Raw genomic sequence first — 21,624 nt, 5'->3', positions numbered from 1 at the left:
GCGGCATCCCCATCATTGTTGATGGGGACACTGCTGATGGGCACACCAATGATGGGGACGCCACTGATGGGGACACCGCTGATGGGGATGCCGCTGATGGGGACACCGGTGTCCCCATCAGCAGTGTCCCCATCAGCGGTGTCCCCATCAGCGGTGTCCCCATCAACAGCATCCCTATCAGCAGTGTCCCCATCATAACAAGACATCATAACAATAATAAGATGAGCCTCTGACCTCTGTACTAGATGACTTCTGGTCTTCTGCAGCTACCGTCTCCGAGGCGCGGCACAACTTTTAAGTTGCGATCCCACGAGTAACGTCACAGGCGCGGTACCTCCCCTCTTCCCGCCCGCTGTTTGAATAAAAGAGCCTCCCACGAGTGTAGCAGCGGGCAGGTGGAGGGGAGGTGCCGCGCCTGTGACGTCACACGTGGTATCGCAACTTCATACAGTGGGCGGGAAGAGGGGAGGTGCCTACGGCGCCTCGGCTTCTCTTGTTTAAAACAAAAAACGGCGTGGCAGCATGGGAGGCTTTGTTTACACTGCGGCCTGCAAGCCAGATATAACACACAAGCGGGCCGGGGTTTGGAGACCCCTGTCTTATATCTACATTATTCTAGCTGAACTGCTTATCTTAGGTGTAATTTCCCAAAAAGCTATTAACAAACAATTTTGTTTCTAGAAAACAGTCAGTTTGTCGTGGCGTATACGGTGGATGATCAAGACTGTGAAAATCTATGTGGTAATTAGAGAATATACATATGTTCAAAAATATAAAAATATTTGATGTCTAATTACCGATATGTTTCAATGTATGAAGTGTCTAATATTTTATTATCTTTTAATTTACAGTTCAATCTCCAGTGAATGGGGAGCCTATAGCAGGACCATCTTGTACTGGTAAATATAAAGATGTTTTTCTCCAATTGCACCTTTCATAAAGCGCTCTTACACCCAAAATGTAAAACTTAAAAGCAAACAGCGACACATACTGCAGCTGTTGGCTTTTAATAAATGGACACTTACCTGTCCTGGAGTCAAGCCATTTTTCCATCATCTTTCGGGTGTTTCCCACGCCATAGCGGGTAAGGGTACTGGCAGTGTAGCCTTCACGCTGGTAACCCTACTGCACATGCGCAAGGCCCGCTTCTCTCTCCTATTGTTTCAGCGTCGGAGGGGCAGAGGACGGAGCTCCACTGTGATGTCATAGGCCGCGCCGGGACTCCCGGAATTGGGAAAGAATATCTGTCAAAGACAGGTATCCTGTCTTCCCCTCCCCCCGAAAGGTGCCAATTCTGGCACCGGAAGGGGGGTAGAATCCGATAAGGGGAAGTTCAATAGACGGTTCAATAGAAAGAAGCTTCTAAAATCAGCTTGTTTAAAAAAGATTTGAGAAAACAATGAATTTTGCACTCTCCTTTTTTAGCAAGTAATACCCCAAATATCTGACAAAATCAATTTTCTTCCTCATAGGAGCGGAGACAGAAAATGCCACTGTTCATCCAGAAGTACCAAATGAAGTTACACAACCAAGTAAACATGAATAATAACATATAATTATATTTTTTGAATGTCATGGTAAGAAAGAAGTTTATTTATTTGTTGAACTTTTTGAATTTGCAGATCAGGTAGACGCAAGTCTACAAGAAATGGTGGAAAATGCAGCAATAAACAACGCTTCTTTGTCTGTTCCTCTTCGGGCTCCAAGAGGCAGAAGAAGAAGAGAACTGTTGTCCGAACGTGTGGATGCTGCAAACAATGTTGCTGACCAATTAGGGCAGACTTTGAATGCACTGATCCAAAAAATACATGATCGTCAAAACGTGCAAGATTGTTTTCAACAGGCTGTGGTAACACAAATGACAAGAACAAATGACAATCTTGAACAGATTAATAATTATTTGGCTAATGTGTTGGAGGAGCAAAAAAATATGTCTACTGCCCTGTTCTATTGAGTTGGTGCTGTGGCTCCACTGTGTCGACAAATGGCCCCTCCTAATGAGTCAGATAATGACACGGATGCCACAAACATTTGATTACGTTTGGAAAAAGAAAATAAACCACGCTAATGATCAGTGAATATTGAAAAGTGAAAAATGAGTATGTATACCATACAAATATTCTAATAAAATAGTGAAAAAACAGTCCACAGTGAATAGAGGAAAACCTTGATGAATGTCCTTAAAGACAACAAGCCCCTGTAGTCCAAACTGAGAGGGCTACCGGGATTCCAAATGAAAATGTATTCATATATTAGAGTCCGATAAGAAGAAAAGGTGACATCCACCCAGGTGCAGTCAGATCTCAATGGATCAAAGGAATAATGGTTAACACTGATGTGACATGCAGCTGAACACCTCCACCACACGCATATGCAAGTCTGCTTACCAGATGGAAATGGTCCCTGGGTTAGAGGAGACCAAAAACAGCATATAGCAATTAGCCCGGTAGCCCTCTCAGTTTGGACTACAGGGGCTTGTTGTGTTTAACCACTTACCCCCCGGACCATATTGCTGCCTAAAGACCAGAGTACTTTTTGCGATTCGGGACTCTGTCGCTTTAACAGACAATTGCGCGGTCGTGCGACGTGGCTCCCAAACAAAATTGGCGTCCTTTTTTTCCCACAAATAGAGCTTTCTTTTGGTGGTATTTGATCACCTCTGTGGTTTTTAGTTTTTGCGCTATAAACAAAAATAGAGCGACAATTTTGAAAAAAATGAATATTTTTTACATTTTGCTATAATAAATATCCCCCAAAAATATATAAAAAAACATTTTTTTTCCTCAGTTTAGGCCGATACGTTTTCTTCTACATATTTTTCGTAAAAAAAAATCGCAATAAGCGTTTATTGATTGGTTTGCGCAAAAGTTATAGCGTTTACAAAATAGGGGGTAGTTTTATGTCATTTTTATTATATTCTTTTTACTAGTAATGGCGGCGATCAGCGATTTTTTTTCGGTACTGCGACATTATGGCGGACACTTCGGACACTTTTGACACATTTTTGGGACCATTGGCATTTTTATAGCGATCAGTGCTATAAAAATGCATTGGATTACTATAAAAATGCCACTGGCAGTGAAGGGGTTAACACTAGGGGGCGGGGAAGGGGTTAAGTATGCCTGGGTGTGTTCTTACTGTGGGGGGGGGGTGGCCTCACTAGGGGAAACACTGATCCTCGGTTCATACATTGTATGAACCGAAGATCAGCATTTCCCCTGCTGACAGGACCGGGAGCTGTGTGTTTACACACACAGCTCCCGGTCCACGCTCTGTACCGAGCGATCGCGTGTGCCCGGCGGCGATCGCGCCCGCCAGGCACACGCACGGGAGTCGGGGGCGACCGGACGGCGCGCGCGCGCCCCTAGTGGCGGCTGGGAGAGAGGATGTCATATTACGTGCTCTCGCCCAGCAGAGCCACCTTGTGGACGTATATCGACGGTGCGCGGTCGGCAAGTGGTTAAGGACATTCATCAAGTTTTTTCTATATTCACTGTGGACTGTTTTTTCACTATGTTATTAGAATATTTGTAAGGTATACATACTCTTTTTTCACTTTTCAATATTCACTGATCATTAGCGCGGTTTATTTTCTTTTCAATACATTGTTACTACATGTTTAATTGACATAGGTTAACCGCAGCTGCATTTGTTTATATCGTTTTGCATTTCACATGCACTTCTGATTTAATTTATGTTTACACTTTATGTAGATTAGCGCAATTTATACCACTTTTTTCCAATTTGATTACGTTTGCAATCAATGTTTGATGGGGTGCATTTCTATACATTTTTTCATTACGAAGTCATATAATGGTATATCCTCGCTAGGACTGTTTAATAAACGCTGCTGCCCCCCTGTTGAAACCCTCAAGTGAAGGTCAGTGATTGTAGATAAAATTTGTATTCAGGGAAATTGGCGCCGCTAAGTTGGTACAAGAATGTTACTTCAAAGTGTTATGAACAGGTGATTAATCCTACAATCAGTGTCGGGTTCCCTCCTACGGCTGGCTCATGTGTGGAGCCACCACTAGGGTAAGGGTTCCCCTTTTATTGGTATTCAGTATATACCCGCGTGGTTCCTTAATTGTTATGATCACCCCGTGTGTGCTCCAAAAAATGTATAAAAATAAAAATAAAAATAAACCGGAAAAAGAAAAATAAGGGACTATTCCACACTTGGTTTCCCTTTTTCTTAAATATAGCAGTACTATAGGTGTGTCACTTTTACTTCATCCACTAGGTGTCACTCTTGTGCCCAGTGATGGAAAGGTTAATATATTGACAGGTGTGTCAGATCAGTCCCCTGTTAGTGTAAAGTGCTAAAAGAGTGAATAAAAGTGATAAATGCCACTTCTGATTTTTTTATAAAATATATATAAAGTAAACGTGTGTATCATAAATCTCTAAATGATACTAGGGAATATTTTGAAATTGGGCTCTATTGAGTCGTGTTATATCACTGCTCTAATAAAAAAAAATATATAATTGTGACAAAAAACATGAATCCCACAATTGCGGTGTGCCACCCTCCGTGATCATGTGTTCCTATTTGTGCCAAGAGCTAGATGTATATTTGTGCAATTGTATAATAATGGATGCATCCACTGAAAAATTCCTGTGCTCCACCAATTAACAAACAGATTTACAATCTGTACCTATGATTCCTCAGTTGGGGATATTCAGGTCTGTGACCACCCTGTGAGGTGGGTGTGTAGTCAGAACTGAAACAGATCACAGGTATGTCACCAGTACATCAAATTCCCCATAGGTGGTATACCCGTAGTTAGTATTCCAAAACCGGGTCAGGCAAAACAAAACCAAACAGAATATTATGGCTTATGTATCAGAGAAAAAAATATATAATAATGTCTGAAATGATATTATAAATGACTAAGCAAAAAACAGTTCATTCCTCAATCAAGGGAGTATTATCAATGCTCTCAAGAAGGACAGCCAATTTTTCCTTAAATCCCTGCAGGCATTTCTCCCGTCTCCCCACTCAGACGTGGTTCACGATCCCCCCTGCTGGGTCCCCACTCACCGGAAAGATGTCCCCTCAAGGGGGTGTAGAGCTTTACTGAGTGAGCTTCAGTTTGCTACCTGGTGGTGGATGATGTCCTCTACTCGGATGCCCAGTTTGTTGTAAGGTGATATCTCTCCAGTGCACCGTATCTTAACTTAGTGGGTGATGGATGTATAAAAAACAGAAAGAAGAATCCACATAGGGTAGTATTGTAGGTGCTTGGTAATCGATTTAATGGCAAAAAAGAGATTATACCAAGTTTAAAATGAAAAATATTGATCAAAAAATATTTTTCTTAAAAACAATTAAAATGAAACAAAACAAATAACAGCCGTTAAGCTGCTAAGGATAAGCACCAAATGGTGTCCAGTTGTCCGCCTCGGTAAACACTTTCCGGGTATAGTTCAAAATAAGAAACATACAAAAATGCAGTCCAGCGGAGTATACCGCAGCACGTGTGGCTGTTTGCGCTCCACGGCTAGTAGCTTCTTACCCGGAAGTGTCTGTAGGCGTGGCGTGCGTGTGACGTGATGGCGGCTTGGTCACCTGACTAGTTTAGTCAAATAGGACTTTTTCAAAGGCGATAGCCGTCCCTCACCTCACACTGTCTTATGTATGCTAAGCGGCAGCCAAGTCCCTCCTTCTAGGGAGTAGTTATGCTCCCCTAAGTACGAATCAGAGCCCTGGGTTCCCTGCCAAATTTGCATGGGAAATGTCTGTGGGATACGTGATAGTTTTACATTCATAATTCCGAGGCAACTTTTATCATGAATTTAACCCGTGACGGAATTATAATTTAAAAATCATGTATTTTGTGCGGACTTCACAGTCACCGCACCGATATTAGGTTACATTTACGTGGTAATTTTACATTCTTAATTCCGAGGCATCTCTTATCATGAATTTAACCCATAAGGGAATTATAATTAAAAAATCCTGTATTTTGTGCGGACTTCACAGTCAGCGCGCCAGTATTAGATTACATTTGCTATTGGCTGTTTTATGATTGTTTGAACTCACTCAGGTGCTTGGATGCCGGCTAATATACCAGATTAATATCAGATTATATTTTAAAACACCATAATACTGTAGACTATCTTCATTCAAGCTGTTAACTATCAATATGAAGTATGCTCATGCGTGTCCATGAATTACTAAATGTTCAATTATATTTTCCTCAAACTGTTTGTATGAACAGTACTAATTATGGTTAAGCATTCGTATATAATTAATTAAATCCCCAATAAACGAAAAAACTACAGAGAAGGAGGAAAAATTATATATATATATGACCAGAGGAGTGCATGAATGAAGAAATGATTTGAGTATGTGCATGCTCAAAGAGAAGTGCTCTAAGTCTAAGATTTTTTGTTACAAATTTTGTATCAAAGAGGAGGGATTATATGATGTTTTGGTTTTCACCATAAACTCCCAATATGTAGGAAGAACTGGATAAAACTCAAGCCAAGTTTGTATACATTGTTCAACTTTTGTTACTCTGAACTACTCCCATCCGCTCCCATCCAACATCCCCCTCACCGGGTTCTGTGTGTGGGCAGCTATCCTTTGGGTGTCCCCTAGTTTATATAGAGTGAGAGGCCCAATCCAAAAATTCATATATGAAAAAATTCCCCTCCTTATTAAGTCTAACTCCATTGTTGAAAATTTCCAGGTCCACTTTTTCTCTTCCATTAAGCTCCTCATACATGGGTGTGGGGGCGCAACAAATAAATAAAGATAAATGAAATGGTTCAAAAAAGAAGAAGTGGACAGAAACATGGTTTTCACCTCACATATCTGAATGGGCAGATAATTCTATCCTGCTTCCAATAAATTCTTGTGAGGGTTTGTATGATACCTGTCAGGGTTTGTACTGTCATTGTCATCCTGTGACTTATCTTATACGTCCTATATGTTATATACTATAGGTTAAAACATTCTACGGAAGAAACAATTCCAAGCTTGATATAATCTCTATATGGATTCCAGTCTGTTCACATTTGTGTGGGGCTTTAATAGTTGGATATGTAACAATTGAGGTCGATATCAAGGTTCATTCCTTTTGGAGCCAGCGATCCCAACCTATATATCCATTCAGTCTCATTCTGGGAAATTTTTATTTTTCTATTTCCCCCTCTCCAGTGATCTTGTATTGTGTCTATACCATAGAATATCATTTGAGAAGGATCTCTATTATGAGCTTCACTAAAATGTTTAGACAAGCTGTGGTATGGGAACCCTTTCCGGATGTTTTTGATGTGTTCCCTAATCCGAACTTTTAGAGGTCTAGTGGTCCTTCCCACATACTGCAATTGGCAGGGGCACTCGACAACATATGTGACGTGCGTGGTGTTACAAGTGATGAGTTTCTTAATGCGGTATTCCTTGCGGTAGGTGTTTGATGTAAAAGTAAGGCGTCTACGGGTTTGTTTTTTACTCTTTTTACAGGGGAGACATCTCTGGCATCTGTAAAATCCTTTTAATTCAGGGCACAGTTCCACGGATTTTGGTGGATTCACCACATTGTGTACTAATTGGTTCCTCAGAGTTGGTGCTTTACGATAGATGAAGTGAGGTTTACTTGGCAGGATTTTCGCCAATGGTATATCCTCCTTAAGAATGGGCCAGTATTTTTTTTTTATAAAGGCCATGTCATAGGTGTTTCTTTTAGGTTTTAGGTTTGGGTTGAGTAATGTTGCTCTGTCCATGTTCTGTATATTTTCTTTCTATTTAGACAATTGCATGAGCTGGTACCCTTTCTCTTCAAACCTTTTGAGCAGGACATCTGCTTGTCTATCATAGTCTTCAACTCTATGACAGTTTCTCCTTATTCTGAGGAGTTGCCCCTTTGGGATATTTGATATCCACTTTGGGTGATGGCAACTCGATGTGGGTATATATCCATTCCTGTCTGTTTGCTTGAAGTAAGTTTTAGTGCACAATGTTCCCTCATTTTTGAAAATCTCCAGATCTAAGTACTCTATACTTTCACTATGCCATTTGCCCGTGAATCTGATGCCAAACCGGTTCTGATTAAGTTGTTGCATAAAGGATTCTAGTGTCTCTGATGTTCCTTCCCATAGAATGATGATATCATCTATGTAACGCCTGTACAGTTTCATCTGTGTAATCCGCTGGTTGTAAATATATTGTTGTTCCCACATGTCCATGAATATGTTTGCCACACTTGGGGCATATCGAGCCCCCATGGCTACTCCCCTTGTTTGCACGTAATATTCTTTATTGTACCAAAAATGGTTGTTCTGCATTGCTAGTTGAAGTCCTTCTAGAATATAGGAAATTTGTTCCTGTCTCATGTCAGATTTTTCGTGTAACGCTTTTTCTACACCCTTAAGGCCATCTGCTTGATTTATGCTAGTGTACAAAGATTCTACATCTATGGTGACAAGTAGAAGGTTTCCTATATTATTGATATTTTTGAGTTCTCTAATCAACTGGGTGCTATCTTTAAGGTGGGACTTCCCCTGGGATACTAAGGGTTTCAAAAACTGGTCGAGGTATTCGCGCAGTCTTGAAAAGACCGAGTTGATGCCGCTGATAATGGGCCTGCCAGGCGGGTTGACTTGTCGTTTATGAATTTTTGGTACTTGGTACATCACAGGTGTTTTCGTTGCTTCAGTTACCAGGTACTCAGATTCCTTTTTTGTCAGGATATTCATATCTCGGCCCTTCTTAACAAATGTTCGAAGTAATTTGTCATACTGGAATTTTGGATTGCCTTTGAGTTTCTTGTATGTTCCTTCCACCTTCAATAGATTTTCCATTTCCTGTTCATAATCTTTGATGTTTAAAATAACTAACCCCCCCCCCCCCTTATCTGCTGGTCTAAATACCACTCCCTTTTTCTTGGAGATTTCTTTAATAGTTTTCCATGTGTTTCGTGTATGTTTTTTACCGTTATTATCAATTTGTTTGATGTCTTGTTCCACCATTTTCTTAAAAGCGGACACACATTGGTTTCCTTTTGTTTGTGGATTATAGACCGAGCGATTTTTAAGCTTTGTTTGTTTATAAGTGGATTCTTCCTGTAGTGTTTCATTAGGGTTAAGGGCAAAATGTTTCTTCAGGTTAATTTTCCTTAAAAATTTCTGGAGGTCAATATAAGTATTAAAATGATCTATATTTTTTTCCGGGGCATATGGTTTATGGAAGACGTCTATGGACGCTCTCCCAGAGCGAGAGAATTGTACCTATAGGGTGGTTCTGAAGTGGTTGCCAATCGTCAAAATACATAGACATACATTTGCAAAAAAATAGGAATAAAATGAAATGTACTTACCCACCAGCCAGCCCTCGCACATTTGTCCTTGTTCAAATCGATCAAAGGGTGCTGACTGCCGCAGGATATAGCTGTCGTGGCAACTTCCGGGAATCCCAGATCTGATACTCATAATGCGCTGGTGGGAGTCTACCACCACCTGAACATTAATAGAGTGGTAGCATTTACGGTTACGAAATTGCTCCTCTCTATTCTGTGGTGGTATGAGCGCAATATGAGTACCGTCTATGGCTCCCAGGCAATTTGGCATCCCTCCTTGGCGAAAAAATCCGACCTTCACCTCTTGCCACTCTTCCATAGTTCTAGGGAAATGGATGTACCTATCCATATGTCGCCTAATGGCTTTCAAAACAGGTTTCAAGAATCTAGAAAGACTCGAACGACTAATTCCAATGATGCGAGCACATGACGGCTGAAAACTTCCTGTACCTAGGTAATTTAGTACTGCCAATAGTCGGACCATTACTGAAATCGCATTGGTCCTCCTAGTCAGGGTCTCAATCTCATCTTTTATCAAATTGTACACCTCCATGATCCCCTGACGGTTCAGCCGAAACATGTCCTCAACATCATTGTCAGACAGCTCATCCAGGACTGTACGTGTCCGGAACACACGAGGCTGTCTGAGCCTAACATTTCTAATCCTATCCTGGGCTAGGTTTACAGATGCTGCTGCAACAGCTGTTATAGCTGTAAGTAGGAGGGTAGTCTCCATATTCATATTAGGGCTTTTCTGAAAAAGATAATTACAAGAGCATATTATAGAATTGATATATATATATATATATATATATATATATATATATATATATTCATAAAATTATATGGCAGTGCGTCTTCTACTGCTATAGAATTCCCATTCCAGGAATCTGAAAAAAGTTAATTAGCTTGGATGGCAAAAACCTAAAATAATTACTTACCTGATGTAGCATGGATCAGGTGTTGCATTTGTCCTCTGCTGTGTCTAAGCCTAGGTTCACACTGCTGCGAATTCAAAATCGCGGTAAAATGCGCGATTTTACCGCGATTTTGCCGCGATTTCGGCCGCAATTTAATGTAAATCGCGGCCCGAAATCGCAAAAAGTAGTACAGGAACTACTTTTTGAAATCGCAGATGCGGCGTCGCACTGATTAGGACAGTGCCATTGCCAACAATTGCCGGCAAATGCCGCCGATTTGAGATGCGATTTGACATGTCAAATCGCATCTCAAATCGTTCCAAATCGTACCCAGTGTGAACCAGGGCTAAAGCTGTGAAATTAGCAATCAAGTGACTGCTGATTCACTGTCTGAATCAAGGGAGAAAACTGATGGTCAGTCAGTGGTCTGTGCTCTGCCCCTGCCAGCATTGAAAGGTGCACCGATATCTGAATGGGGAGGGAGTAACTGGTTCAGGCTCTCAGCGTTGTGCTGAGACGCAGAGCATATGCTAATCAGTGAACTAAGGGCATCCCGACATTACTTGTGGGATCCTTCCAGAGAATTTACAATACTTTTAATTGACTTTTTTCACATCCTCAGAGAGTTCATTGCCATAAGGTACCATGTTGAACTTCCAGTGACCAGCATGAGAGAGTGAGAGCGATAATATCAAATTTAACACAACTGCTCCCTATTCACACCTGAGACCTTGTAACACTAACAAGTCACATGACACCGGGGAGGGAAAATGGCTAATTGTGCCCATTTTGAACATTTTCACGTAGGGGTGTTCTCATTTTTGTTGTCAACGGCTTTCACATTTGGCTTTGTGTTGAGTTATATTAAGAGGACAGCAAATGTACATTTTTATACAAGCTGTACACTAACTACTGTATTTATTGGCGTATACCGTGAAATTTTTTCCCCTTATAATCAGGGGTAAATCGTGGGTGCACGATATACGCCCATAGCCGCTTCCCTCACTGTGTTTGAACCGGCCGCCGACATATACGAAGCGCAGTACACTCGAGTACACTCGGCCAGGCTCGGCTCCGCTCGCAGTCACGCCATGTGCCGCCTCCTAGCCTTTATGCGAGAGGAGCCGAGCGCGGCCGAGCGTGGCCGAGTGTACTGCGCTCGGTATATGTCGGCGGCGGCGTTCAAACACAGCGAGGGGAGGGGCTATCGGCGTATATCGTGCTCCCACGATTTACCCCTGATTATAAGGGGAAAAAATTTCACGGTATACGCCGATAAATACGGTAAATACGGTAGCGGGAAGCGCGGATCGGCTCAACAGAAGCGGGGAGGACACCACCAGGGCCGCAGACGGACGCCGGATAAGTCCACCGATGGACGCCGGACAAGACACCAAAACTGTAAGTACTTCAATTTTTTTCAGGAATTTCCCTCCTACATTAGGGGTGCACACTATACGCCGGTGCGAACTATAGGCAGATAAATACGGTATTTTACATTACAGCAAAGTGCAATTTCTTCATTGTTGTCACATGAAAATATATATATTTTCCAAAGTGTGAAGGGTGTGCCCACTTTTGTGAGATACTGTAAATAGGAGAGAGAAAGAGGCTGGCATCACAATTGTGCAATCACATAAATTTAATGTCATGAATTGCTGTGCATATCACATGCAATGTTTGTGTGATATTAATTTAAATCATATTGCATTTGCACCTAAATGGTACAGGACCCTTTAGGTGGTCCAGACTGGAAACGGAAAATGGGTGTTCACACACATGCAATCCTATTCCTGCACCATTTCATAGTTCACCCTGCGATCTGTGAAATGATCTGGGGGGTGTCATTAACTTTACATTGACAGCCGCAGCGGGGAGCAGATGTCAATGCAGGTGCGAAGTGTAAACCCACACAGGGCGCTGGTTCCCGTATGGCTCAAATCTGAACCAGTGGCTGCTGGTGCTCCCAATTTTTTTTGGGGGGGGGGGGTGCAAACAAACAAAAAATTAAAAACAATTGCAGCCTCACTGTGCCCATCAAAAGCAGACACTGTGCCCATCAATTGTCGCCACTGTGCCATGCCATCAAATGCAGCCACTTTGCCATTTCATTAAATACAGCCACTGTGCCATCAATTGTCACCACTGTGCCATCAATTGTTGCCACTGTGACAAGACATCAAACTCAGCCACTCTGCCATGCCATCAAACGCAGCCACTCTGCCATGCCATCAAACGCAGCCACTGTGCCATCTATTTTTACCACTGTGCAATCAATTGTCGCCACTGTGCCATCAATTGTCACCACTGTGCCCATCAATTGTTACCACTGTGCCATGCCAAACACAGCCACTGTGCCATCAATTTTTACCACTGCACCATCAATTGATGCCACTGTGTCCTGTAAAATGCTGCCAGATTTAAACCCCTCCCCCCACCCTGCATTTAACTTTATGGGGTCAGCCATCCTCCTTCCACTGTCCCTCAATGTCTTCTCCCGCCCTCAATGACGCTTCATCAAATCAGGTTAGCGGTAACCAGACCCGGTGAACCTGATTGGCTGAGACGCCTGTCAGTGTTAACAAGGGAACGCACACCCCCTGCGTCCCCTGGTTAACTATTTGAAAGACGATAACAGGAAGGCTATCAGAGCCGCTGGCGATGATGGACACTTCCAAAAACAAACCAACTGCTGTCATTCAGATGGCCGGCACTCACCAGGGGGCCGGCCATCTGAATAGTGGGCAGCGGCAATAATACATAGATTCATGCAATGCATGAATCTATGTATTGTTTCAGTGGCGGTGCAGGAGAGAGGGGGGCGGCAGGCGCTCCTGCGCCCACTATCGACGCACTGCCACTGGTGTGAACCCAGCCATAGTCGTGAACATGTAATTTTATATAGATATATCTATATATATATATATATATATATATAGATATATCTATATCTATCTAGAAAGATAGATAGATAGATAGATAGATAGATAGATAGATAGATAGATAGATAGATAGATAGATAGATTTATATATATATATATATATATAGATATATATATAGATATATATACATATATATTTATATCTAAATAGATCACTATAGATATATATAGATATATAGAGATATATATATATATATATATATATGGATATATATGTCTATATCTATATACAGATATACACATACACATTGATATAAACACACACACACACACAAACATATATATATATATATATATATATATATATATATATATATATGCTATATATATTATATATATTACACCAGATAGCTAACCTGCTCGTTTTGGTTTTTTTTTTAACTGTAGGGAAGATGTGTTCTGAGGTGTGCTCTGTTATGGCTGCTCGTGAATCAGATGGTGAATCAGAGAAGTGAGAATTCTGTCACAGATCGCCAGTGAGGTGCCAGATCGCACCTTCATACACTGGCCGTTTCTGTGACAGTGAGTTACAAATTCTCACTGTGCTGAGATAATCAGTGGAGAACACGTTCTCCACTGTTTACCTCAGTTTCATAAACTGGACATAACATGAGATCAGCGGTGAGACTTGGGATCGCCGCTGATCTCACTTTCATAAAAGGACACCCATACCTCCCAACTGTCCCTGATTTCGAGGGACTGTCCCTCATTTGGAGTAATGTCCCTCTGTCCCTCATTCTCCTCATTTGTCCCTCATTTTGGTCTGATCTGTATAGATGTATATAAAATGCACTTTTTATCTATCAAAAAGTGTTTCCCAGCACTAAACTTTCATCTGATTTCTAAATTGCTGCATTTGGTAAATTCCAAAAGCCAATATAAAGAAATAGTAGTGGTAAAAAAAGCACTTGTGGGTTTAACCAATCTTATTTTTTTGTACAATTCTCCTTTAAGGGGGCGTGGCAAGGGGTGTGTCCTATGCCTGCATACTTTTGCTGATAGGTGTCCCTCATTCCCATCTCAGAAAGTTGGGAGGTATGGGACACCTTAATGTAAACATGCTCTGCCACTAATTCAGCTTCAGCTATTGAGTGGCAGAGCATGTTTACATTAAGATACCACCCGGTGCTTACCAACCATTTGGATTGAGTCTTTTGGGAGACTTTAAAGCCCTGTGCCTGGAGAGACCGCCGTGATAGCAGTCACCCATCTTCGGTAAGGAGACTACAATACCATTATTTTGGGTGTCTTATTGGTGGAAGAAGATCCCTCTTTTCACAAATACAACCTTTGTGCACCGTTGCGAATTATACTATAAGGCCTTTTTCTTTATGGCTTATCGATTTCACTTATGAACGTTGAACCTTTTTATTCACTATTTATTTTCTTATATAATTTTTCCTTTTTCATCACCGGTTGGTTTTGAATACATTTAAATATTTATTGTACACTTGTGTTCACCTATCAGATTTGTCACGGTTCATTTGTCTAGCGCTGTACCTTGCTATATTTATTGTTTAAAATTTGGTATTCAAATTTTTTGGTACTGGCAGCTGCACATTGCACTATCACTGTGGGATATTTGTTTTCACTTTTACATTTTTCTAGCGCAGTGTTTTTCCTTGTTTGGATTTTTTATCTATTAAATAAACCAACCACCAGGGGCAAGCTGAATGTAGCCTAATTGTGCCGCATCTGATCCACTTGGATCAATCAAAACCCATCAGCACCAGGCTGTCACTCATTGCTCAGCGGCTGGGGAATCTCTGTCCTCAGCCCCTTTCTCTGTCTCAAAGGGGAGATGTCAATAATAAAAAAAGAAATGAAATAAATGTAATTGTAAAAAAAAATTTAAATACGGACACAGTAGTACTCATCCAGCCTGTCCACGGATTTCCAGCCTGAGATGCTAAACGACCTACTGAACCCGTTGGCGCTCAGCTGGCTCTCCGACCACGAAAGGGAAACTTTGGTTCACCCATTTACGGCCTTAGACCTCGTACACACGACCGGAACTGTCTGCTGAAACTGGTCCGACAGACCAGTTTCAGCAGACAGATTCGGTCGTGTGTAGACCTGACCGGACAATTGTCCGGTGGATCGGACAGTTTCCAGCGGACAAATGTTTCTTAGCATGCTAAGAAACCTGTCCGCTGGAACCATGTCCGTCGGACATGTTCGGTCGTCTGTACAGACTCACCGGACATGTCCGACCGACCGCCATCCCTCGCATGCGTCGTACTGAATCGACGCATGCGTGGAAGCGTTGAACTTCCAGGGCCGCCCACGTCGCCGCGTCATCGTCGTGGCGACGGTGCGGCCACGTCCCTGCGTATTGTTTACGCGCGGATTTCTGTCTGATGGTGTGTACAGAAATCTCCGACCGGACATGTCCGCTGAAAACGGTCCGGCGGACCGTTTTCAGTGGACTGTCCGGTCGTGTGTATGGGGGCTTAGAGGTTCAAAAAGCCATCCAATGCTTTCCGCCTGGCAAGGCGCCTGGGCCGGATGGACTCCAGCTGGACTTTTATAGGGCACATGTGGGCCTCCTGGCCCCCCTGCCACCACAATTATATACCACATGTTTGGCAGATGGCAGCCTGCCTGCATCCATGTACCATGCCTACTTAACACTGATTTACAAACCACCTAAAGACCCCACTTCCTGCGCCTCGTACCGACCCATAGCACTTCTTAACACAGAATTTAAAATACTAACTAAACTTCTGGCCCTTCGGTTGTACCCCATGTTGCCCTCAGTGATAGACCTGGACCAGACGGGTTTCATGCCCCGGAGGTCCACGGATGTTAATCTCAGGAGGCTTTTCACTAACATTCATGCTCAACACCTCAATGTGGGAACGCGAGCAGTGGCTTCGCTAGACGTAGAAAAGGCCTTCGATACAGTGGAGTGGCCCTTTCTGTGGGAAACATTGCGCAAGATGGGCTTTCCCCTTCTTTTTATAAACTGGCTCCAGGTGATATACAGGTCCCCCACTTCCTCGGTGCGTCTGGGTGGTGGACTATCCATCCCCTTCAGACTCTTCAGGGGAACTAGACAGGGTTGCCCTCTTTCTCCGGCCTCATTTGCCTTCCGCACTTCACCGCACATTAAAGGTCTCCGTGTGGGGTTGCTGGAAGAGAGGGTGGCCCTGTACGCGGACGACATGTTGCTCCCTCGCTGCAGGGAGCACTGACTGTTCTGGACACCTTTGCCAAGGTCACAGGACTCAGGGTTAATTAGTCCAAGTCCCTACTCTTCCCAATTGACCGGGCGGCCATGTCTACCTCCCCACCTGATAGTCCCCTTTGCTGGGTCAATTCTTTTAAATATTTAGGAGTGCACGTCTCCGTCTCTACATCAGAATATATACAGTTGAATCTGACCCCGGTGCTTCTAGAGGCCCAATCAAAGCTTAAATCATGGAGTAACCTCCCTCTGTCAGTTTGGGGGAGAGTGAATCTCATTAAAATGAAGATTGTTCCCAAGCTTAATTACCTCTTCCGCCATTCCCCGCAATGGGTGCCCAAGTCCTTTTTTCGGAAACTGAACCAAATTTTCTCCTCTTTCATATGTGGCCCCTCACCGCCCAGATACCGGCTGACAACATTAATGAGACCGCGGACGCAGGGTGGCATGGCAATTCAGGACTGTTGCAAGTACTACTTGGCCACACAGTTGGTGACTGTGGCTTGGTGGTTGCGGCTGGCCGGACAGGACGAATTAGTCCACTGTGCTGGAAGCAACAGTGATTGGCTCGCTGGAAGCTCTCCAACTCTTGCTATACCAGGGCCCTCGTGCTCCGTATCCTCTGACCCCATCCATGCTTACCACCCTGCGGGCTTTGCGAACTGGCCTTGCAATTGAAAATGTAAACCCTCTGAAATTTCCCCAAATGCCCCAATTTGGATCAATCCCAGCTTATCTCACTTTTATAAACTTTTAGATCCCTACGCATGGTTCAAATACGGCATCAAGCTCGTATCTCATATAGTGTCACAAAATGCCTTGTTGCCCTTCTCTGATCTCTCCTCCACTTAACCTACCCAATCATTATCTTTTTAGATACCACCAACTGTCACATGCATTCACAGCTCTGTTCCCGCTTTCATCCTGCATCGTGGCCCAGTCGGAGTTGGAGAGAACACTCAGATTTAGTTGTGACGAAAAACCCACTTCGCATTTGTACTCGTATTTGCTCTTTGTGTCACCCCCCCTAGACAAGCTGGGGTCCAGCTGGCAGGGTGACATCCCCACGTTAGACGCAGATGACTGGGATGACGTCTGGGATCTCCCTTTCCGCTCTCTTGTCTCTATCAGGGACAGGTTGGTGCAGTATAAAATAGTTCATAGAGCATATTTCACCCCGCACAGACTTCATAGGATGAACCCCACTTTTTCAGAGTGTTGGAGATGTGGCTGTGGTGGAAATTTGAAGATGTATTTAATATGTATTGTCATAATGGCACCCAGTCTTAGTACTGTCACAACCCGCTCTAAATAGAACTGACTGGGGCAGTCTGAGGCTGGTTGAATCTCGTCTGGTAGTAGAAAATGTCTTGAGGTCGGAGTGTGATGTTTGCGGCGTGGGTGTATGTCCGCTAACGAGGGGCCCTCTGTGCATTTAGCACAGACGATCGTTGAGGAGGGGATGCGCTCACTCCGCGGGCACACTAGTGGTTATGGACAGATGTGCGCTCTTATCTGGGTCTTGTCTGATCAGCAGGGCTTGCGATTCGTGGCGTACGCCTGTAGATAGCTTCCTTTCCACCTTAATAAGGGTATAATCTGGATATGCATTATTCTATGGAATGGCGCAGATTAGGATTCTATCAGGCGATTAATATGAGAGCTTATGATCGGTTAGAGGCAGGGGGGGCACTCCCTGCCACGCCCATAAGCCTTTAGCAGCATTGTATGTATTTCTATGCGTTGTATTGTATCCATTGTATTATATTCTATTCATGTATTCTATGGGACTTCCTGTTAGAAGGAATGTCCTTATATGGTGTTAGCTGTGTCAGTGGAACATCATGTGTTAACCACTCCCATGAGGGAGGTGTTTAATGGGTGCAGTGAGCACTTCCTGTTTTGGGTAAATAAAGGGGGCTTGGCTGAGCCTTTGGGGCAGTCATGCTGGCAGAATGATATGAGAACAGGCTGGTGATGGTGTCTCTTTGTATGAATGGCAGAGAATGATGGTGAGTGAATCTATTTAGCTTAATTATGGATTATTTCATTAAGATGAATGAGACACAGAATATCTGTCTGTCTGCTTTGCAAACAGCCAGAATTTCTACGACAGTTAATTGGCGAGCCAGGTAGGAGCAGACTGGGCCCCTTTGGGTATCGGTTATGTTCCGATGCGTGGGGGGACTCTGCTCTGCGAAAAGATCAAATTTCTTGTCTTTTTGAAATAATCGATTGTATGTGTGTGTCCGATTGTACGCGTGTGTGTGCGATTGTGTGCTTCTGATTGTATGTGTGTGTGTGTGTGTGTGTGTGTTTGTGACTGTGGATTGGACGTGTGTGCATGTATGATTTTGTCATGGACTAAAAGTTTGATTTGGATGTGTGTGTGTGTGTTTAGGATTGGATATGTGTATGATTGCGTGCGTTTGTGAAATCGAGTGGATTTGATTGTACATGTATGTATGTATGAATTATGTGTGTATGCCTGGATGCTGTATGATTGAACAGATTGAAGTTATGTGCCCATGGTATACAGTAAAGCTGTTTGGAAAAGCTATTGTGTAAGACAGCAGCATTATGCCATGTGCTTTAGTGGGGGAGGGGTGATTTGTTTGAGCAGCATGGCTTTTAAAGATGGCTTCTCTGGCCATGAGGGTCGGGGGAAGGGCAGTTTGTTTGGGCCACCATGCGGCGGACAGTGTTGCATCTCTGTTTCTTGAGTGTACAATTTTTAGAGCAAAGTCATGTGTAATATGTTCATGATCTATGTGAGGAATAGAAATTAATAAATTGTGATTTTTACCTTTGTATGGGACCAAAAGACATGTCCGCATAAGTGTGGCTGAACTGTGATTGAATTGTTTGGCTGATGAAGGAAACATGTGCTTTAGTGGGGGAGGGGTGATTTGTTTGGTGTGCCATGAGGCTCGGGGGGGGATGGGCAACCAGCATGGCTGTCCCATCACTGAGTCAAAGTTGGTAACCCTCTGTATGGCTTGTTACATGAGCATGAAAAGTTTTTTTTTAAGGTTTTAAATGTGACCTCACTGTGAATTTCTTAAATGGCTTGTTATGAAAGGTGATGCCGCAGTTTGTACATGAGCTTTGAGAAAAGTGTTTTTGTTTTAATGTTGCGCATGTATCTGAATTTTTTTGAATGTGCTGTGTTGGCAAAAGGTCCGATTTGAAGGAGCCTAAAATGTGTGCCTTGTTGGTTGGTTGTTTTTAGAAAATGTTTTTAATGTTCATATTTGATGTTCCATGTGTTGTCTTTGTGGAGAGATTCTAGGCAGGTTTTTGAAAACTGCATCTGGCAGCCATTTTGTTTGCTGCGATGGTTGTTTGGCGGCCATTTTGTGAGGTGCAGTCTGTTTGGTCTGTGGGTCATCCTGGGTCATCTTTTGGGTGTGATACCATGTGACTGAGCAGTGGAATTTTGCAGCCTTTGGGGCAGATTTTGATGTTTAGTGCGAATTGAGTAGCGCAGTATTTTCTGTTGGGATCTGGTGGACAACATTTTTGTTTTCCTTTGTGTAGTACGGTCTGTCCTTTGGTAGACAGTGTTTTTTGCAAGCGTAAATGGCGCCATTGTTGCTGGCCATTTTTGAGATACAGTTTAAGCGCTATCTTTTGAATTGTGCTTGCGTGCTAGGGCTAATTTATATAAAAGATCTGACTAACCTACCGGCTGACTTTGCAGTATAAGAGTGGAGGCTTTTGTGTAAGAATTTCGTTTTTTTGGTGAAAAGACTGCTTTGCATGCACTGAATTTTGTTGGTGTTTGAATATTGAATATTTGGGGTCCTTGGCAATTCATTTGTATTTGAAGATCGTAGGGTCAACTCCTATTCTGCAGATGGGAGGAGATTGTTTTACCTTTCCTGAACCAGCATACAACAGGAAGTCCTTTTTCGGCATTTATATATAAGCAGGAAGTCAGTGGGAGGAGTTTTTGAAGTCTTCCGAAAGATTAACAATGAGACTTGTGTCCTGAAAGGACAACGGAAAATATTTTGGCGTTTAAAAGAGTGTTTTAAAGTTTAATTTCAGTCGTTTTTGTGAAGTGTTATACTATAAATACAGTTTTGGGTATTTTAGAGCAAACAGGAGGGCTTCACCATTACTGTTGTAACATCTAGATGCAGAGAGAAGCCACATCATTCTGCAGGTGATAACTGGGCGTAAGTGTTCCGTGTGGTTTAGTCTGGCGACGCAGTGTATGGGATGCATACACTGTGAGGGGTAGAGGCCTAATTTGGGGGTTGATCAGTGGTTGTTTACGAATCATTTGGCATAGTTACTCTGTAGTTCTGTGCCAGGAGGGTTGGGACAACAAGCCATAGAGATGATGCCTCGGTTAGGGTTTTCTAGTTGAGGGACTGGACCAGATAGTGGTTGTAGTCCGTCAATCCACCGTAGAAGAAGGCACCGGGCGGTGCTCCCCGATATGGGTGCAACGGTTTCTCTCGGACGCGGGAGGTAAGACGATAAGTCGATTTGAATCGCGTGGGAAGGAAGGCTTCCCACAGTCAGACGGTTACACGGTGCACAAAGCCTAGTTTTGGGGGCAAAGGCCTTTAGACCCCTTTAAAAGATTGCCAAGGATACTATTTGGGTATCCCTCTGGAGTGGATGTGGTTTCGCTGCGGTTTCAGAAATCTGTAATGATGCGTGTGGATGGAGGCGTGGTACACGCTTTGGTGACCCTCAAAGGAGAACGTTGTATAGCTGTCTATGCAAGGCTCTCACGCTGTTCTCATATTTTCCCCATTGTATTTTCGTCTATTGCTGAAAGTGAAGGCAGATTTCCGGCTGGTTTTTGTTTTTTTTCATTTTTGTTTTGGATACTATGAATATCTCCCCCACATTTGTATATGAATGTTTGTGTGTAGTAACGTGAATATGTTCGAATTTACCGCGGCGATCCTCCGATGCGTCGCGGCTGTAGTATTTTTGTAGAAACGGGGAAAGTAAGGGTTGTAGAGGGTTTTGTTTGAATCGGTTTTGAAAGAATGTCATTGAAAATTTACAGGAATGTCATTTTTGTTTGCCATTCTCTGCAGGATAAATATGAGGGATGGAGTAATGATTTCTGCTTAAGTATTTTTCAGGTCCAAGAAGCTTCTGGAAGTTTCTGTACATAGAGAGCAGGTGTATATAGACAGCTGTACACATGGATAAATACGAGTCTAAGGAGGTTAAAGTATCATAGGCTATTTCATTGTTTCTTCTTCCTCCAGTCTGTAATGAGGAAGAAGGGGGGG

The 21,624-nt window shown here is 43.0% G+C and overlaps 1 long non-coding RNA gene across 1 annotated transcript; it reads left to right on the top strand.

Moving 5' to 3' along the window:
- The first annotated feature begins 453 nt into the window (after window positions 1-453).
- LOC120919251 lies at window positions 454-2,452 on the top strand. Its single transcript, XR_005744541.1, has 4 exons — window positions 454-741; window positions 852-899; window positions 1,473-1,532; window positions 1,623-2,452. It is a non-coding gene; the product is annotated as an uncharacterized LOC120919251 (long non-coding RNA).
- Window positions 2,453-21,624: the final 19,172 nt, after the last annotated feature.

The sequence above is a fragment of the Rana temporaria genome, chromosome 12, assembly GCF_905171775.1.
Source record: "Rana temporaria chromosome 12, aRanTem1.1, whole genome shotgun sequence".
NCBI classification, from domain to species: Eukaryota; Metazoa; Chordata; class Amphibia; order Anura; family Ranidae; genus Rana; species Rana temporaria.
Note: the sequence above shows the minus strand (reverse complement) of the source record. Positions and strands in the feature narration are given on the sequence as shown.